The sequence below is a fragment of the Capricornis sumatraensis genome, chromosome 18, assembly GCF_032405125.1.
Source record: "Capricornis sumatraensis isolate serow.1 chromosome 18, serow.2, whole genome shotgun sequence".
In the NCBI taxonomy this organism is placed as follows: domain Eukaryota; kingdom Metazoa; phylum Chordata; class Mammalia; order Artiodactyla; family Bovidae; genus Capricornis; species Capricornis sumatraensis.
The window spans coordinates 35,362,161-35,377,800 of record NC_091086.1 but is presented as its reverse complement, the minus strand read 5'-3'; positions in this window follow the sequence as shown (position 1 = coordinate 35,377,800).

Below are 15,640 nucleotides of genomic sequence, written 5' to 3'. Positions count from 1 at the left end.
CAGTTCATGAGGTTGAAAAGAGTCAGACATGACTTAGCGACTAAACAATACCAAGTGTGTGGGAAGAAATATTACTTTTCTTTCTTCATGGGACTGGCCATATAAGACACAATGTGACATCTTACATTTCACCAAAAGATGGTTTTAGGATTAAATGCTGTTGCAATGACATGATCTAGCTATACTCCCCACCACGCGGAAAAGAAAAATCTTAACCTTACTATATTTCATTGCTGACTACTCTGGAGCCAATACTCATATCCTGTTTATTCCTATTCTTGCTGTGGAATGTCAAAATGTAAATCAAATTCATGTGTATTACCTGTCTCATCTATGACTGCAGGCACAACATGGATTGCTTCTATAGTACAGATTACAGGAACAAATAGAACTGAAATCAGTATCAGTTACTTTTCTGAGGATATTAAGAACACTGAACAGGTGAATTGCTGCTGTGAGTATTTTTCTGTGCTAAACTGTATGCAAATACTACTGTTGTCTTTACTTTGTTTTATTCTTTGCCAAATAGGGTTGAAATGAAGATTATTGTTGTAGGATGCTGGTTCATTTTTAGTAAAGTTCCACTATAATATAAGATATTTACAGAACTTGAGGAATAGTGATATATTAAGACATTTCATCACAGGTATTGGCTGGTGCTAAACTTGACAATAAACTGATATATTAATAAAATGCATGATCTGAAGAGTCTGCTAAACTTTAACAAGATATTATTTATATAAGGAATAATGCACAGAGATATATACTTTATGCTGCTTGTTTTAATAGTAATATAATGGACTGGGAAAATTTTAACAAACTTAATATTTATCATGAGGACAGAAGTGGAAAATTCTAGCATGCTGAATTTCCACAGTGAGTTTTATAATTCTTATTGAGAAAGACTGATGATAAACCTTCACAAATGTAATCAGTTAATGTAATCACTTAAACTAGTCATGCTTGATCTATTCCACTACGTAAATTTTGCTGACAGTATTATTTCTTATTCTTATGGTTATTTTGTTTGCATATTATTAATAAAATGTAGAATCAGCTAAAAATGTTAACTATGATTTTTTTCTAAGACTGTAGGTCTTACATTTATGAGTACCATTGATCTCAATGTCAGCAATCTATAACATTCTAGAGTTTTAGTCTAAGTTTTCTAGCTAAATGTTGATTTATATATCCTAAACATTTGCCATGCTACTGCTACTACATGATCTTAATAATTAACATTTAACTGTCTTGAATAATGGTATTTTAAATAATGATATTAGAAATATTGGTAAATATTCTAATTAACGTCCAATAAATACTCTAATAAAATTAGAAATGTAAGTGCCCTGAATAATGTTATTCAGCATTGAGTTACTTAAATTTGACTGTGCCATCACCCAACTACTAGTTATACAGTTTATTTCAATTTCTTTGTGTTTCTGTATTTAGAAACTCTAAAATGATTACTTTCCAGAAAATAATTGTTTATAGGATTTGCAAATAGCTGTTTCAAAGACTTATTTAAATTTGAAACACATATTTTTAATCATGTATCAGTCTAGCCTGTCCCTCAGTTCAGGTCAGTCACTCAGTCGTGTCCGACTCTGCAACCCCATGAATCTTAAGCCAGGCCTCCCTGTCCATCACCAACTCCCACAGTTCGCTCAAACTCATGTCCATCGAGTTGGTGATGCCATCCAGCTAGCCTGACCTAGAATGGGATATAAATTAATCATACAATATTATTCTTGTGTTTGACTTTTTTGTTTCAGTAAAGTATTTTTGAGATTTACCCATGTTTTCATAGAGTAGATTTGCATCAATCTCTCCTGAGGATACGATGAAAAATAGACATTCCAACTGTGCCTTTAGATGCACAATCAGGTTGATGGAAACAAATAGCCCCAGGTCATTCATTTTCAGTTCGGTTCAGTTCAGTTCAGTCACTCAGTCGTGTCCGACTCTTTGCGACCCCATGAATTGCAGTACGCCAGGCCTCCCTGTCCATCACCAACTCCCAGAGTTCACTGAGACTCACATCCATCGAGTCGGTGATGCCATCCAGCCATCTCATCCTCTGTCATCCCCTTCTCCTCCTGCCCCTAATCCCTCCCAGCATCAGAGTCTTTTCCAATGAGTCAACTCTTCGCATGAGGTGGCCAAAGTACTGGAGTTTCAGCTTTAGCATCATTTCCTCTAAAGAACACTCAGGGCTGATCTCCTTTAGAATGGACTGGTTGGATCTCCTTGCAGTCCAAGGGACTCTCAAGAGTCTTCTCCAACACCACAGTTCAAAAGTGTCAATTCTTCGGCGCTCAGCTTTCTTCACAGTCCAGTTCTCATATCCATACATGACCACTGGAAAAACCATAGCCTTGACTAGATGGACCTTTGTTGGCAAAATAATGTCTCTGCTTTTCAATATGCTATCTATGTTGGTCATAACTTTCCTTCCAAGGAGTAAGTGTCCTTTAATTTCATGGCTGTAGTCACCATCTGCAGTGATTTTGAGCCCCCCAAAATAAAGTCTGACACTGTTTCTACTGTTTCCCCATCTATTTCCCATGAAGTGATTGGACCAGATGCCATGATCTTCGTTTTCCGAATGTTGAGCTTTAAGCCAACCTTTTCACTCTCCTCTTTCACTTTCATGAAGAGGCTTTTTAGTTCCTCTTCACTTTCTGCTTAAAATCTAAATAAAGAAACATGCAACTGGCCAACCAGAGGTATGAACTGGTATAGAATTTAAAGACTCAGGAGACAGTTTTCTATAACAGATTAACCTGCGATATCCTCTAATGCACATTAATGAAGTCTCCTTTATGTACAGTTGGGAAGATCCCCTAGAGGAGGAAATGGTGACCCACTCCAGTATTTTTGCCTAGAGAATCCCATGGACAGAGGAGCCTGGCGGGCTACAGTCCATGGGGTCCCAAAAAGTCAGACACGACTAAGTGACTAATACTTATACTCATGTTTTCATCTGTCTCAGCAATTTGTTCCTCTTTATTGCTAGGTAGTATTCCACTGCATAAATTTATTCATTCATTCATGTGTTGAAAGATGTTTGGATTGTTTCCTGTTTGGGAAGATAATGAATAAAAATGCTACCAACATCTTGTACAAGTCTTTTGTACACATAGATTTTCATTTCTCTTGAATAAATATTTATTCTGGATTTTTTTTTTTTGTCGTAGGGTAGGTATCTGTTTAATTTTACAGTAAACTTCTAAACTATTTCCCAAAGTAACTGTATCATTTTGCATCCCAACCTGAAATGTGAGTGTTCCAGTTGCTCTAAATTCTGACCAACACTCCAGTTTTTTCTAATCATTGTAGGACTATAGAATAGTGAGACCACACAAATTTTTATCTTGGAGACCACAAGATTTCTGAAATCAGAAGACAAAAAAAATAACAGAGTTTTAAACTGTGAGATTTCAAGTTAGTGCTGTATCTTTTGATTTCTGGATTTGATTACTCAGTGACATACTCATATAAGAGTTTTATGTGGGGTTGAGCATTTTGTTTGCATTTGAGACTTCCTCAGACTCAAAGCCCTTGTTCATCAGCTCAAAAGTTCAAAAACACTTGGCAGGTTTCACTTACACAAAGCAAAGTTTGTCCCTCTTCTAGCAGCTTGCTCCTCCACCTATCCTCAGCAACTGCACCAGGTAGAAATGTTCTCCATCTCTTGCTCACCTGTGAAGAGTTTATCTCTCTAGAGAGCGTTAAGTTCTAAATTTATTTGTGCCAAATAGGATTGTCACAAAATGGTGGTTTTAAACAAAAGCATCAGTTTTCAGTTTATTGGACAACTTGTGTCAATAGGAGTGGAGGTCTTTTATATTCTTTTCCAACCTAACCATAAGCAGAGCTCTTACAAAAAACAGGAAAAAAAATTGTTTTTTAATTTGAGCAAATTCCTTAGGATGTATTGCAAGAAGAACATTATTAAGTCAACAATAATAGATGTTTTCATAAAGATTGCCAAAACAGAAAGGTAGGATGAGGGTATTATTTGCCAAAAAATTCCTCTGCTCCTTTTCCCACAAAGAGTGTTTCTGCAGAGATTTGAAACAGGACTCATTGAATTTTATTGCATTTATTCTGTCAGAATATTTGTGTACTGTTTTCAAACTTATTTGCATGACATACTCTCTCCTAATCCACCACACATTTATTTCAAGAGCAATCTTATGACCTTTCCCCCACTTTTACAAACAAAATGAAATAAATGAGAATAACTACTATTGGGTATGGGATTTCTTTTTGAAGTAATTAAAATTATCTCAAATTGATTGTAGAGATGGTTGCACAATACTGAATATAATAAAAATCATTGAGTTGTAAGGATGTATGAATGTGAGAGTTGGACTATAAAGAAAGCTGAGTGCTGAAGAATAGATGCTTTTGAACTGTGGTGTTGGAGAAGACTCTTGAGAGTCCCTTGGACTGCAAGGAGATCAAACAAGTCAATCCTAAAGGAGATCAGTCCTGGGTGTTTATTGGAAGGACTTATGTTGAAGCTGAACCTCCAATACTTTCACCACCTGATGCAAAGAACTGACGGATTTGAAAAGACCCTGATGTTGGGAAAGATTGAAGGCAGGAGGAGAAGGGGACGAAAGAGGATGAGATGGTTGGATAGCATCACCGACTCAATGGACATGAGTTTGGGTAGACTCTGGAAGTTGGTGATGGACAGGGAGGCCTGGCTTGCTGTGATTCATGGGGTCACAAAGAGTTGGACACTACTGAGTGACTGAACTGATGAATATGTCTCCAACAAGTGAATTCTCACCCAATTGAAAACCAAAATCAATCTTATGGGGCAAGTTCCTAGTACATTGAAAAAAAGTAAAGTAAGAGAATAATCTGATCTATCAGAATATTATCACAATAAATATAGCAAGAATTTACTGAATTTATGTTTGATGTCAGGGACTGAGCTCAACATGGGCTTCCCTGGTGGCTCAGACAGTAAAGAATCTGCCTGCAATGCAGGAGACCCAGGTTTGATTCCAGGGTCAGGAAGATCCCCAGGAGAAGGGAATGGCCACCTACTCCGGTATTCCTGCCTGAAGAATCCCATGAACAGAGGAGCCTGGTGTACAGTCCACAGGATCACAAAATGTCAGACACAACTGAGTGACTAAGTCCACACACACACACACGCATGCACGCACATACACTGAGCTAAACTTTATAAATGATTTCCCATTTAATCTTTATATCAACTCTAGAAAGTTTCTATCATTGTATCTTTTTGTAGATGAGAAAACATACTTAGATCAAAGAAAGTAACTGAAAAGATCTAGAGCTCAAATCCTAGGTTTGTCTGACTTAACTTTTTAATCTATTGCTTTCCAACATTGCAGCATAATATCCAAGAAGATTCCATTGTTGTTAATTGTGGCCAAAAAAATCTGCACATTCAGATACCCACATCCAGAGTCATAAAAAGGCCAAAAAAGCATTTAATAGTGTGTACACATCAAATCAGCCTGTTCTGCTGAAAATCTAGATCTAGGAACTAAAAGCCTAAATGGAGAAATCCTAAATTCTTCTGAGGTTAACTGGAAGCAGGGGGTGCTGATAGATCTTCCACTTATAACTCTATTCCTGTTCAACATCAATTTCAAAGCTCATTGATCCTGCTTCCAACCACAATAATAATACTTCAGCTTCTATGACACTTTACAGTCAATAAAGAGATATAGTATTGGTTAAGACAACTTATGGCCAGCCTTTTGAGAATTATTGAATATAAGTTTTGCAAGAAATCTTTGAAATTTTATTTTATAGGTAAGGGCACAATTCCCAGAGAAGCTAAAGCAATTTTCCAAAGTAAAGCAACTTTTTGGAAAGAAAATCACAACTGTCTCAGGTGTCTTGAGCCAGGGTCCAGGAGTTCTTCTACCACATTGTATTGGTTATTACTGATTAATAAGTGTTAGTCTCCTTTTCTCTCTCCAGTCCATTGTAAACACCCAACACTGGGCCAAGAATCATTTGTGATACTGCTTCCGTGGTCTCTAGTATATCCTGCTCTCAGGTTACAAACTCTGGAAATAAACTTGGCGTTATCCCAGACTCTGATCCTGCCAAGTCCAATTTCATCAGGGAGTAATAAAGAACAACAATACGCATTTTTACTTTAATGTTCAAAGAATGCTTCTGGATCATTGACTTTTGGACAGCATTTCATCTGTGGGATGGAAATTATTCTAATTACAGCAAGTTTACCTTATAAAAAAGAACACCTATTTTTTTCAGAGCAACATCGCCTAAACAATATTGAATTGAATAAAATTAAATTTTGCTTGCACTTAATAGTAGTCGTGAAAGGATGAAAAAGACACAGAAATTATGTTTGCCACTGGGGAAAACACCGGATGATTAGAGAACTTTATGGAAAGAACACTTTAGAATGTTATACTGTGTGCATTTGTACATGTGCATTCAATTTTTAAAAAGGGATAATAGCATATAAATCTTGGTAAAACAATTCTACAGTGTTGATATTCTAACAATGAACTATTTCTTTCAGAAAAACAATTAAACAGCCAGAAACTGAGATTTGCATTATACATATGCAAATTTTCCAACTAACTAAAGCTTTCAGCTCCAAGATGCATCATTGCATTATTTTCACTATTCCTTCATAAGTATAAATTCTATGTATGCCTACTGCATTTGCCAGGCCAGATTCCACTAACCTTGTGATACAACAGAGAACAAGATCCCTGCCTTAATGAAGTGTTTATAGTGTTGGAAGAGATCATTACTAAAGGCATCTCGTTTTTGCCTCTTAAACAAAGGGTAACTATGCACATTCATATAGTCTTAATGACTTCTGATTAACATTCATTATTAAAATAAAGCACTGGGACTGTATTTTAGACTTTGTGTCTCTTTCTTTTAAATAGAAAGCTGTCAACCTCAAGCTGTCAGCTCTGAGAGTGTCCAAATTTACTGAAATTCTATTATTTTTTCATTCTTAGGGTTTTTAATCTTCTACGACAGGTGAAACCAGGTAAGTACACTTGTGAAAAAATTGTATGCTCAATAAATGAGACTCTGAAATATGTCCCTGTGGCCACTTACAGGGATCCTGGAAAGCTTTTTTCAGGAAATTTGGGAGAAATATGGGATTACTTATTTATTAAAAGTTAGAGCTCCTCATGAAAATATTAGCAACGATAACTCAATTCTGTTTGTGAAGTTAGCAGAAGGGGAAATCGGTAACCAGGCTGCTTTGGCCACCTAACAAAACACCATAGACTGAGTGGCTTAAACAAAAGAAATTGATTTTCTCACGGTTCTGGAAACTCAAAGTTACAGATCAAGGTCTGGCAAGGGCAATTTCTGGTGAGAACTTTTTTCTGGCTTGCAGATGGCCACCTTCTAGCTATGTCTTCATGTGATAGAAAGAACAAGTTCTCTGGTGTTTCTTATTACAAGAACACTAACCCTATCATTGGAGAAGGCAATGGCACCCCACTCCAGTATTCTTGCCTTGAAAATCCCATGGACGGAGGAGCCTGGTAGGCTGCAGTCCATGGGGTCGCTAAGAGTCGGACACGACTGACCGTCTTCACTTTCACTTTTCACTTTCATGCATTGGAGAAGGAAATGGCAGCCCACTCCAGTGTTCTTGCCTGGAGAATCCCAGGGACGGCAGAGCCTGGTGGGCTGCCATCTATGGGGTCGCACAGAGTCAGACACGACTGAAGTGACTTAGCAACCCTATCATATGATGGAGGAGGCACAAACATTCAGCCCATAGTGGTTAGACTAAATAATCATATTTTTATTTTTCATGTCATTTTATTTGTGTATAATTTATTTTACTATATTATTATCTTTAATTAATCATATTACTATTATTATATTAGATGGTGATGTGTATGGAAACTTTTCTGAGGTATATAGTTTAGTGTTATTTGGTTAAGTATCAATTTTCAGTTAAACTCAGAAATAGCATCTATTCTTTGAGTCTGTCAGAAGACATCAAAGTACTATGGCCTGTAGTTAATTTTTAGACTCAAGGCTTTTGGCTTTCATTATATATTTTTTGATGCTATAGATATCTGTTAAGTGCAGAAATAACCTTTATAATTAACAAACACATGTCTCTCAAGCTCAGAGTAAGTGAAAGTCATTTAGTTGTGTCCAACTCTTTGCAACCCCATGGACTATACAGTTCAAGGAATTCTCCAGGCCAGAATACTGGAGTGGGTAACCTTTCCCTTCTCCAGGGGATCTTCCCAACCCATTGATCCAACCCAGGTCTCCTACACTGCAGACAGATTCTTTACCAGCTGAGCCACAAGGGAAACCAAGTTATGTTAAAGCTATGTTAAACATTTTTGTTATGAAATTGATACTACTGCTTGAAAAGGGGAATGAAAGAGCAAAATTTACTGATCAAATTTGTTTTTCCATACAGTCTCCAACCAAGAATGAGCCTTGGTTGCTAAGAAGATTTCCCCTGGGGTTTTCTTTAAAAGGTTATTATGTTAGTTTTCAGTGACTGTCCTTAATACAGTAGTTGTGAAATCAATCAAGTGTAGTGATCCTTCATCTGGAAACTTCTCAGACTTCATCTAATGGATCTTTAAATTGTTTGTACAGATCACGGGTCAGTGAATTAAGCGAGTGGTTTTGTTCTTAGTGGTGATGTTAAATGAGACAGTACAATCAACAGAAAACACTATGGCTTTTCTTTACTGGAAAGTAAAAATAAACATTATGAATATTTTTCATTTACATGTTACAGTGAAACCGTTTGTCCCTGCCTTCCAGCGTGACTATTACTTATCTTCAGTCAACAGACAGCTGGGTATACAGCATTTGATAAACTAGCTGAGTACTTACGCTTGCAGTACTTCCTAAATTATGACGTGTAAGCGACCAGTCAAGGAAAATGTCAAATTGCCCTTTCTAACTTTTAGGTCCAGTAGGTGTGGGGTGGTCCAATTTCAGGTGTTGCCTGAAATTCTGCAGTTCTATTGGTGATACTATATGTTGCTGGCCCAGACCACATTTTGGAGAACAAGGCAGTCTTTTCTCTTAAAAATTGACAAAACAGAGGATAATAAATGTAACATTACTAGCTTCCCTTCTATAGGTGCTTTGAGAAATGATGAGATTATATATGTCAAGCAGCTGGCACAAGACAGTTCAACAATGATAAAACCTATTAGTTAAATAAATAAGAGACACTGTCTATTATATTTAATTTTACATAGCTTTATTTACTTAAGGCAGAGTTTGGAAGGCTTATTATGGTAGCACGGGCACATTGACATGAGCTTATTGAAAACAGTAAACTTTTTGGGAATTGATTTCCAAAGTGGGAGAAAACTCAGCAGTGGCTTCCAGTCACAGTGATGACAAAGTAAACGCAGTAATATCATCTGGCAAAGTTAAAGTTTGGGAAACCAGTGTGGATGTTTTTGCAGTGACACAGATTTGACTTGATGAGAGCATATGGGTAACAGTAGAAATAATGAAAAAGGGGTTAAGAGAGACCAGCATTTATTGAATGGCTACTCTCAGCCAGGCAGCATCCTTTCTTTGACACTGGTTGCATGTCAAACAAGCTGGGAGACTTTCAAATGTCTGCACACATTCAGGTCTCAATCAATAGAATCTCTGCAGGATGGTCCAAGGAAATCTTTTTCTAAAAAAATGTATTTATTTATTTATGGCCTGCCGGTCTTTGTTGCTGTGCACAGGCTTTCTCTAGTTGCGCCAAGCAGGAGCTACTCTCCATTGCAGTGAGCGGGCTTCTTATTGCAGTGGCTTCTCTTATTGCAGAGCATGGACTCTAGGTGCTCGGATTTCAGTAGTTATGGCACGTGGACTCATTAACTGTGGCTCATGGGCTCTGGAGCACTGGCTCAGTAGTTGTAGCACATGGGTTTAGTTGCTCCTAGGCATGAGGGATCCTCTCAGGTCAGGGATCGAACCCATACACACTGCATTGCAAAGTGGATTCTTTACCACTATTACCACTAGATCAGCAGAGGAATGCCAAGCAAATCTTCTAAAATGCCCTTCAAAGCCTTCTCTTATGGCAGGTGCACCCTTGTTTGCCTGGAAGACTTCCTCACCCTAGAAATCCTAGAGGGAAACCCCCACTGCTTTCCTTCCCCACTTGCCCTCCTCCTCCAGCCCAGCCACTTTCACATAACCTCCCCCAGGGAAGAGCTAAGTAGTTATGGCAGGCACCTGTCCTCTGCTCCTCTGACAGCCTTCTGTTTACTCTCAGAAGTCTAGATTTAAAGTAAAAAATATTTGGAGATTAACTTTTTCTCTTTAACTCTCTGCTCTACCTAATTCCTCTAAGGCACTGTAGATGCCCCTGTTTACAAAGGAAATACTCAAGAGAGGCAGGCAAGAAAAAGATGCACACAGTTCAATACTGCATGATCCTTCATTGCTACATAAATGGCCTGAGTCAGGGTCTGATTCTAGGTCTAAGTCCCAAGTACATATTATTCCTACTCTTCCTTGCTGCCAAGCATTGCAAGCTATCTAGGAAAAAGCAATTAAATTAATAATAAATTTTGCTCTTGCACTTCTAAGACAGGAAAGAAATAAAAGTCATTATTTTATCTCACCAGAACTGTACCCTGAAATATTAAGATATATAGTACAGTAATCATAACAACACTTTATCCTGAGCGACGAGGCTGTCACTACAGGTCCCAATTTCATTACACATCTCCAACTCCTCACTTCATATTTTGGCTCAACTCAGATTTTAAAAATTGAACATCATTCATTCCTATAGATCTTTTTCTCCCATTTCTGCCTTTTCAAAGGTTCTCTTATACTTCTTACGTGTCTTAACTGTATTGAATCTCTTCTATCAGAACACAATTTGTAAAGTTTTACCTTCCCTGAAAAGAATTGAGCTGACCCAGTTAAAAACATGTATGATTCACGTCAATGTATGGCAAAAATCACCACAATATTGTAAAGTAATTAGCCTCCAATCAAAATAAATTAGGAAAAGGCAATGGCACCTCACTCCAGTACTCTTGCCTGGAAAATCCCATGGGCGGAGGAGCCTGGTAGGCTGCAGTCCATGGGGTCACTAAGAGTCAGACACAACTGAGCGACTTCACTTTCACTTTTCACTTTCATGCATTGGAGAGGGAAATGGCAACCCACTCCAGTGTTCTTGCCTGGAGAATCCCAGGGACGGGGGAGCCTGGTGGGCTACCGTCTATGGGGTCGCACAGAGTCGGACACGACTGAGGTGACTTAGCAGCAGCAGCAGCAAAACAAATAAATTAATTTAAAAGAAAAAGAAGAAAAAAAACTTGTATGTATTAATAATCCCATTACAATTCTGAGTCCCTTTTCAAAATTGGCATTTCCTCAATATGTATGTTTTCTTAATCTGTGTTCTTTTAAAGTTTTAAAAGCATATCGTATTGCATTAGCCTCTGTTCTTTTCTCTGGAACCTCTCTAAAATACATCTGTTATGATTTCCTGGGGACAATGACTTTCAAGCCCCACTTACACATTAGAATCTCTTGAGGTCTTTGAAAAATATTGTTACTTGAGACCAATTAAATCAGAATCTTTGGGGGTAGGATCAAGTTGTGAGTTTATTTTTACATGTTGGAATTGAGAATTGCTGCTGCTGCTGCTGCTAAGTCGCTTCAGTCGTGTCCGACTCTGTGCGTGCGACCCCATAGATGGTAGCCCACCAGGCTCCCCCATCCCTGGGATTCTCCAGGCAAGAACACTGGAGTGGGTTGCCATTTCCTTCTCCAATGTATGAAAGTGGAAAGTGAAAAGTGAAAGTGAAATCCCTCTGTCGTGTCCGACTCTTAGCTACCCCATGGACTGCAGCCCACCAGGTTCCTCCGCCCATGGGATTTTCCAGGCAAGAGTACTGAGTGGGGGTGCCATTGCCTTCTTCGTGAGAATTGCTACTTTCAGTTAAATATTACTTTGAAAATGTCCCTTCTCTTTTCCTTGAAAATGACAGCAGCAACAAAACAACCCTAGGGCATGGGTTTAGCCAGAGGATCCCTAGGGGGGTTTGGAAACCAAGTAACTGGAGGGTTCCCAAGAGACAAATTTGGAAGTCACAGAAATGGGAAGACATAATTCAATCAAGGATACTGAATCAGTTACCAGGTACTGTATTTATACTCCTTGTATCAGCTAACTCTCCTCTGCTTGTAAAAAGTATCTCTTGCTCAAAATCAGTGTTTTAGATGATGGAAGGTCGATGACTCAGGTTTCTGTGATCTGCACGGAAGACTAAGGACAGGTGAGCAGAGTCAGGCTTGCCTTAATTGTCTTCTCACTCTGCAATCCACATGATCCCTAAAGTTTCTAGAGTAAACATATCCTTTACAGATTCATCAGCAAAGGGCCCAGAATGTCTAGCTAAACCCCTGCCACAGGGGTTGCAGGCACAGAGGAGCACTGTAGGATAGCCTGTGTTTCTGAACTTGAGATTAAGCACTAGGTATCTTACTTGCAGTATGTGTGTGTGTATCTGTATGTGGGATCAGTCATGTCCCACTCTCTGCGGCCTCATGGAATGTAGCCCACAAGTTTCTTCTGCCCATGGAATTTTCCAGGCAAGAATACTGGAGTGGGTTGCCAGTTCCTACTCCAGGGGATCTTTCCAGCCTAAGGATCAATATTGCTCTTTATTTTGAACACAGTAATCAATCTGGGCATCAGGTTCCTTATCATCAAAAGGGTATAAGATCAAGCGCCATACACACCTCCAAGGATTCCATAAAGTGAGACAGTCATAAAGCTAAGTGCTTGAAAGATTACAATATACAATTCAAACAAAAATGATTTTGATCACTGTGATTATTTATTAATGATAAATTTAGTCCATTTTCTATGTGGGGACCAACTTCTTTGGCAGAATGAAGTTTAGGAAGCAAAAATGAAGGGGAAAACAGTCTCACTGAAGTACATTTAATGATATGCACACAGTGAAAATAAAAGAATTTTTAAAAGAGAAGAAAGACATCCTGGGTATTTGTAATGAGAGTGAAAGTTTGAGAAGGAGAGGGAAAGTGGTTTTTCTAAAAAATAAAAATTTTTTTTTTTGCTTTTAATGTAATGTCTGCCTTCTGCCAAAACATACTTGCTCCCCCTTTAGCAACCCAAGCATTGTTTAGGGTAGAAGTGACTGACCTTCAAGTTGAATTGCTGTAACTCCAAAAGAAACTTTTGTTGCTTTCTAAGCCAAAATAAAAATTCAGTCTTTATCCTTATTGCATTCTCCAGGGAAATTTCAGCTCCTCAGTATAGCCCCTGGGGCATACTGCTGAAAGACTGTTTGGCTGCTCTGGAGAGAAAGACCTCGAAGTTCCCCCGAGATGCCACTATAACTGCTCATTTCAGATTCTCATAGGCAGAATGTTTTCACTCTTAAAATAATTTTCCTGAGACATGTTTTCCAAAGAGATTGCTAATATTAAAATTCTGTTTCATAGATTACTCACTAATACAGAGGTTAACCTCCTAACAAACCAGGAAGATTGTAAAATATTTTATGAATACGTAAGGCTGCTGTCACAAACAAGAGAAAGGTAATACGCAAAGGACAGTGTGTTCCAAAGCCATCAGGAAGAATTGTGTTCCATTTAACTTCTGCCATGGTTGCTCCTCTATTTTGTCAACAATATAGTCAATGCTATATTATTTTACTTTTACACTTACCTTTGGAAGTGATTATTTAAAAATCCATGGAAACTTTTCTTCCTTAAAGGCAAAATTGCACGTTATTCAGCATGCATTTAGCACTTGATAAACACTTATAAATTACATACTAATATGAATCACATGATAATTACCATTTTCACAAATCAAGTGTAATTTTATATCAGCAATCTCATATGCCTAATTACATAAAGACTAACTCTTATCAATCACTTTTTCAAATATCAGGTTGTTTGTATTTCAGTTGTAAATATCTTTAAAAAAGGTTTTCCCATCTATGTCAGAAAAGGTAAGCTAAGTGTTTTTTTGTTTCATGTAGTCATTTGTACTTTATGGCAATGAAATGGTACTTCTTCATGTTATGGTGGTTTCAAGTCTTTAAAAATATTTTCCTTTATATGTCTTAGCATTTTTTGTTTGGAGGCTTTGGCATTTTATTTTGGAGACAATATCCAGCTGCTGAAGACATTTGAGCCTGAGACTGAAGTAACAAAAGTCATATTTTATGACAAATAATCTGGCAATGACAGAATCAATGAGGAAGGGATGGTATGTAGATAGAGTAGACAGAAAGTGAAAGTTGCTCAGTCAGGTCCGACTCTTTGTTACTCCATGGACGGGTAGTCTTTCCCTTCTCTAGGGGATCTTCCCAACCCAGGGATCGAACCCACGTCTGCTGCATTACAGGCAGATTCTTTACAAGCTGAGCCACAGGGGAAGCCCCAGGTTAGACAGAAAACTACTATAATTGTTCCGTGTTCCTAAGCCCAGAAATGTTTTAAATTTAATTTTTATCTTATATTAAAGTATAATTGTTTTACAATCTTGTGTTAGCTTCAGCTGTCTAGCAAAGTGATTCAGTAACACATATCATATATCCATTCTTTTTCAGATTCTTTTCCTATATAGGTTATTGCAGAATATTAAGTAGAGTTCCCTGTGCTATACAGTAGGTCCTTGTTGATTATTTTATATAAGTAGTGTATATATGTTAATCACAAACTGCTAATTTATCCCTCCCTGCCACCTTTCCCCTTTCCTAACCATAAGTTTGTTTTCAAAATCTGTGAGTCTGTCTCTGTTTTCTAAATAAGTTCATTGGTATAAATTTTTTTTTTTTAGATTCCACATACAAGTGATACCATATGATATTTGTTTCTCTGTCTGACTTACTTCACTTGTATGGTATCTCTAGGTCCATCCCTGTTGCTGCAAATGGCATTACTTCATTCCTTATGTCTGAGTAATATTCCACTGTAAACATGCACGGCGTCTCCTTTACCCACTCCTCTGTCAATGGATATTTGGGCTGCTTCCATGTCTTAGCTGTTGAAAATAGTGCTGCAGTGAACACTGGGTGAAGTCTTAACATTTTTGCTGTTGTTCAGTCACTAAGTCATGTTCGATTCTGTGACCCCATGAACTACAGCACGCCAGACTCTTCTGTCCTCTACTAGCTCCCTGAGCTTGCTCCAGTTCATGTCCATTGAGTCAGCGATGCTTTCTAACCATCTTATCCTCTGCCACCTCCTTCTCCTTTTGCCTTCAATCTTTCCCAGCATCAGGTCTTATTTTTTATTTTAACTATATTCCTTTGATATCTTGTAGATAGGTATATTGAACCAGAATGTTTCAGCTTTAATTTTTCTTGGGCTCAATATGTTATCTATATACATAATTCACAAGTGAGTTAACAGCATTCTTATTTCTTTAACACCATTTTCAAATTGTGTTTATTCAAACTTGAAAAGACAAATCACTAAATTTCTTCTCAACAAATACTTAAGCAAGTTTTTCCTTACCATTTCATTTGGTCAGTCCTACTCTTCACTTGTCCTTCTGCCAAATTAAAAAAAAATGTTTAAAAATTTATTTCACAATAAGAAATATGGGTTTCCCTCTAAGTCA